This window comes from Leuresthes tenuis, unplaced genomic scaffold (assembly GCF_036924035.1).
Source record: "Leuresthes tenuis unplaced genomic scaffold, fLeuTen1.0.hap1 SCAF_18, whole genome shotgun sequence".
NCBI lineage: Eukaryota > Metazoa > Chordata > Actinopteri > Atheriniformes > Atherinopsidae > Leuresthes > Leuresthes tenuis.
In genome coordinates, this window is record NW_027325372.1 from 7,330,868 (window position 1) to 7,336,867 (window position 6,000).

General features: G+C 40.8%; 1 long non-coding RNA gene across 2 annotated transcripts in view; it reads right to left on the reverse strand.

The window, feature by feature from the left end:
• Positions 1-1,716, reverse strand: part of LOC140275641 (uncharacterized) — an 80,783-nt gene extending 79,067 nt beyond the window's left edge. For both annotated transcript variants that reach the window (XR_011908421.1, XR_011908420.1), the window contains exon 1: positions 1,475-1,716. This is a non-coding gene — a long non-coding RNA (uncharacterized lncRNA). The remainder of the gene's footprint in view (positions 1-1,474) is intronic.
• Between the last annotated feature and the right edge of the window lie 4,284 nt (positions 1,717-6,000).

Sequence of the window (6,000 nt, forward strand, 5' to 3'; positions counted from 1 at the left end):
TGAGTTTTTAGTCAAAACAGGACATCTGTGAATATCAAAACCTTTTTTTTCCCCCTGTCTTTAAGAAAATGAAGCGAATCAATGGCATTCATGTCGACTTTTCTGCTTCTTTGTTCGATGTGTGAGAGTAACCTGAGAATTTTTGCTTTTTTTTTTTTTAAGTTTTGGTCAGCAAAACCAGCTGTTTGATGGGAGCTCTGGGACTGTGGCTTAACATGTTGCACTGTTTGGATTGTTGAGCCACTGGGTGAGGTGTCTCCTTACCAAGATGACCAGAATGCACACCTCTTATTAGCCAGTCAGTCTATGTGACAGCAGTGAAGTGCTCCCAATGGAAGAAACTGTTTAAAGATAACAAATCACAGACTCTAAAGAGGGATTGATTTTTGGATCTATGAAATTTCTAATAACAGATGGAGAAAATGCAAAGTCAATAAAATTAGGTGCTTTTCTGTTCAACCAAAAGCAAAAAAACAGTTTAGTTTACAGTCAGAATCATCATGGAAAGCCGACTCCACAAGGAGGTTTATAGGATGTAACAGCATACACACGCACGCATAGTCAAAAACCTCGAATTCGATCAGGATTGTTTTTAATGATGAAAATAATGATCGACTGGTCCTTTCAGCCGCGTAAAGTCACCTGAGGATGGATCACTGCCGTGCATAAACGTGGGTTGCAGCTCCCCGCTGTGCGCTGTGAGAAACCTGGAACCAGAACAAGAGCAATTCTGGATCCGAGTCAGACATCACCTCTGCTGAGAGAGGACTTTCCGGATCACAGGGGACCGGGGTAGATACAGTCTACGCGCGCGCTCACACACACACACACACGCTGATATATCAGTGTAGCCTGTCACTGCAAATGAACCCTTAAGGGAAGACAAAGACACCCACCCAAACACCCGCTCCGTTCCTGCAGTTCAGGCTGTCCAAACGCAACATTTCACAGGGGAACGGGAAGGTTTCCACTGTAAAGGGGGGCCACGAAGAGAAGAATCACAAAAGGGAGGTTTACCCCCCCAACACACACACACACTCAGACCCCCCAAGTCTCAGTCCGGCAGACCGTCACAGCCCCACAGCACGAGACTGAAGTTAAAGCATGACTGCAGGAAGGTGACTGGAGTTAATGAGGCTCTGAGACGCGCGTGCCCCCTCGGCTGTTTGTTGTAGCTGCTGCTGTCTCGCGTGCTGATGACAAGCTGATTGACAGCCATCAATCTTTAGCTGCCAAAGGCGCACGCGCCCCATTAAAAATACAAGAGGAAACTCAGAGGTCACGCTAGGAAAACCACAAACAAAACAAACAAAAAAAAACACCCATTGCAAACCGTGCATGTGGATTCCTTCCTGCATTAACATACACCGAGACGATAAGGACAAGGTACGCACGCGAGCACACTCACACACAGCGGCAGAAAGAGCGCAGGGTTCCCTGCAGGAAAATGCAACCAGAAGAAAAATAAACTCACCTTTCTGAGTCCACATCTCCACAGAGCAGCAAAGAACAGCGAGCCGGACTCCGCTCAGTCCCAGTTCGTCCAGCCCGAACATGAAGTCCGGCACATTAATCCAACTGCACCGCTTATTTCCAAATAAACCCGGGACCGAGCGGGCAGGAAAATCCTCTTCCAGCACCGTGAGCTTAAGGTATAAATCCACCAAAGACAGCAAGCTCACAGAGGCAAAGTCACAGCGTCAGTGTGTCCACTCCGGGTCAAGATGACACAATGAGGCGTTTCTCAGAAGCCCGGAGTCTTCAGCCACGGGCCACGCCCTCCTCATTATCATAATAGATTGATTTCAGCAAATCAGAGCGCGGGACCGTTGGCTTTAACGCCGCCTTTCCTCAATCTAAAGTCACTGTTAGTGTTTAACTGGTTTCTGTGAGTTACACAATCATAAATGACATAATATAGATACTAATGAATGTAGTTCTTGATAAAACCATCAAACATTACACGAAACAGTTACATTTTGCTGTGACATATCAACAACAGCCTAATTAGACTGTTAAGATCACACAGGATGTCTAATTACAGTCTTCTTTTTTTTCAGCATCTAAACGGAAAACCAAGCAGATTCTCCAGTTTGCTTCTTAGCTGGAATCGTAACTATTCATAAGACAATAAAGTAGTTTGTCTCTCAAATAAAACTGACTTTAAAACTGCTGTGATTAATATTTTGCTTCAATGGTTAATATTTGTAAAAGCATTGACTTTGCCCAGCAATTATTCAAATGAGCCATTAAAACGTAAATAAATATTTTATCATTATTTAAATTTTATCATAGACTTAAAGTCCATTAAAACAAAAGCAAACAACAATCTCTCACTGCATGTATGCTTTTGCAATTGCACGATGTGGTCTTATTCTCGTGCTGTAAAAAGTTTAGAGCCAGGACAGATCTTGGATCAGCAGAACACAAGCCCCCTTACAAATTATCAACAAAACAGAAGAAGTAATTAACGCAATGTTTTTAAATAACACATAGAAGCATTGAGAGAAAATGTCCAGTACTAAAATAAAAGTAAGCCAAAGCTTTCTTAGACTTGACAGAGTTGATTTCCAGCAGTTGCTGGGCCTCTTCTGCTGTGTTTTAGAGGGCAAAGGTCAGGTCAAAGCCTGATCCTCCCTCACATAAACTGGATTTTTCCAAACACGGTTATTGGTCGAGGTCATATTATTGGTGTTTTGCTGCTGCCAGAATAGAGCAAGGTAAAATGCATCACCAGGTTCCCAGAGGAGGATGATCTCATGCCAGCTGATACACAAAGACGTTTCCTTTCTAGGATGTCTTGACTATCCAGTGAGTCTCCGTTTATTTGTGCAACATCTATTGAAAAATGGCTCTCATTGCCAAGCTGCAACATCTCAGCAGCTATCTCAATCATTCCAGCTTTAGCCCCATGGTATTTTAGTCTGTTTTCACACTGTGCTCCACTGGCAGATTGGTTTGCTTCAAAATTGTAGGAGGTGTTCAAGGTTGGTTGGTTCAATGTCTTCAAAAATCTTTCAGTCTTTCAGACTTTCTCCTCTGTTCTTCTTCGGGAGTTTTCTGCTTTAGTCTCTGACTGGGATGTTTCATCAGAGACCAGCTCATGGATGATTAGTTAGTTCTTTTTCTAGTGTCATGTAAACATGGCTTAGTTAACTAAAATCATGTCTGCATATGTATGAAAGAAAAAGTTTAGAATAAGCTTCATTTAAGAAAAATCAGTTGTACATGTTGATATAGCTTCAGCTTTAGACAATCATCTGATCACTAAGCATATTTACAGGACACAGGAAAAAAACACACTTTTGAAATACATGTAAACATGTTAGTCTGAACGAAATTGTATGAAATGGAGCTTCCGAAAGCCCAACTATCACATATACTTACATGTATGATAATCTCCTACAGAGAACGCTAAGAGCTGCAGAATGTCTTGGAAGATTTTCTCACACACTCCACAGCATCTGACATACAGCAGCCAATAACCCAATTCCCCTCTTCTGCATGTACACTGGGACAGCGACATTAATCCAATTAAATGGCCGATTATAGCTCAAGTCATCCATTTGTGCAAAAGTACTGAAAACAATACCAGCTATGTTATATTTCTCTGCAAAAACTCAATATGAAAATCTAGCTGAAACTATCACAACTTTACCTTGAACAGATTTGTTGAGATGAAACACAAAATACTTTGCTGTATGTAAAATAACAGCGCAAAGATTTTGTGCAAGAACCACAGAAACAATATCAGCTTTTCTCCCTCAATGTGGTTGATACACACATTTCTTTCAGGCGAGGCAGAACAAGGCTTGATAAAAAGCTCTGTGTGACAATCATCTGTAGATGTATTTGCTTTGTTATTCTGTCATTTACTGGGTGTTAGTGCAGTCACTGATTAGTTGGGTTTGGTCAGCAAAACAGTTTTACAGGAAAAGACAATAGTTTCGGGACCCTGACCTCACAAAGAAAACAACAGCTGTCAATTTTCCATTTTTCAATTTTCCTGTCCCTGTTCCATAGTTCCATTATAAAATCTACATTCTCAAACTATTCAAACCTTAAAAGATAGTGAAGAAGATTTTTTTTTTCTGTGGCGGCCACATGTCTAATTTCTGCTGGCCTTGCTGACAGTGTAACTACTAAAACTATTATTACTGATGATAAGAGACCTGCTGGCTCCAGAGTACTCTTCACAGTTGTAAAATGATTTCCTAGAGGAAACTTCAATTAAATTTCCGGCTGACAAAATGAGTTTATTTCTCTGCTGGATAATTACAGCCAAGTAGAAAAAGGAACGCAAAGGCGATGCTGCACACGCAGTGTTGGGATTAGAAACCAAATCCCCTCCACAGCATCCCTGTCCATTCATCTGTCTGTCCTTCTTTAGATCACCTCCTTCTCATCATCATCTTGCTGTTTATGAAAAACAACAAATTAAAGGATATGAGGCTTGTAAATATCTGGGGAAATAAGCTTTTGATTGTGCTTGAGTTAGTGCTCCTGTGTGCCTGATTAAACTGTGATGTCTGCATCTTCAATCTTTCCAGCACACAACACTTGTCCATGTTTACGCTGGCATACAGAGAAACGGCACCAGGCGGGGGTGCTGTCACTTTGGGAGCTGTGTCAGGTCAAAGAGGAGGTAAATATGATAATCAGTATTCTTAGTTACATCGCTGTTGTTGAGATGGTGACAACACAAACGTCAGTCTTCTAATGAGTTCAAACAGCAGTAAGAAGAGGTTTTTCAAACCTGAAGTCAGTGGATGAACCAATGAACTATTTGTGTTTTCTGAGTTACAACACAGTGCAAAGTTAACTGAGTTATCTTTTATTAAAGAATAATCTTATAAACATTTTATATCAAAAGCAAGCAACTGTTAAAACAGTCCATTTCAGGACTAACACAGAGGAAAACAACCAGGTGCACTTACTCCATTGATGCTTGTTTTCTTGCACTAGGAGGAAGCCAGAGTGACCCCATGCTGGGATGGGGAGAAAACAAGCAAACTCCATACAGAAACCCCAGCTAAAACTTTTACCCAGAAACCTTCCTGCTGTGGGGTGTAATTGTTTAAAGTTTTTCTGTTTTTCTGTTTAAAGCTGTTGCTGTTTGTAAAGGAAGAAAGCGAGAGTATCATCGCTGTCTGAAGTCTGATCAGATGTAAACAGTAGATTACAGTACCTATATACAGTTCAAATATTTAATACCAGCAGGAGCAGAGCTTCAGAGAATGAAATGCATGAAATAAATAAATGCATGAGCGTTTCCATTTCACCCATCGACTTGTGCAGCTTTTAGTTGTCGTTCTCATTGGAATTGAATCAATAAATCAAGACACGTTCAATCCCTATAGGGCTGAAACTTTTAACTGCTGCAGAAATACAGACACTGAATCACATCAGCAAATGTCATAAAACACACACTTTGAATGACTTTCATAAAGGGAAGCCTTCGCTGGATCGTGCAAGCATTCCCATCAGAGCCACACAGAGTTAATGATGGAAGAAATGCATCAACCTCTGCTCTGGAGGAGTATGCAGTATTTCTGTTTATACACTGTGTTCCTGTAATGAATGCAAGAGGAGATCAGGGCACGTTATATAGGGATGAAAGGTAAATCTGCTTATGAGGAAATCGGCAAATATGGCCCATATGGTACTTCATCTATATTAATGTAGACATATAAAATGCAAACTGATTCACAGGGACATGAAACAGCTGTCAGCAACTTATACTTACGATAAAATAGGTCTTTGGTGGATAAATCAACAAGAAAAACCTGACACAAGCATCTGTACAAACTTTAAATGTACAGAATAACATTTTGGTCTTGGTGTCCTTGCTGGCCTCTGTACTCTCTGAATCCTTGAATATGTTGACACAAGGTAAAAAGTGGCACGCACTCTTAGGTATATCTATAATGATCTTTAATATGTTAATGTAATCCATCTACCCTGACCTCTTCTCATGGTGTGTTCAGAGCAAATGCAAAG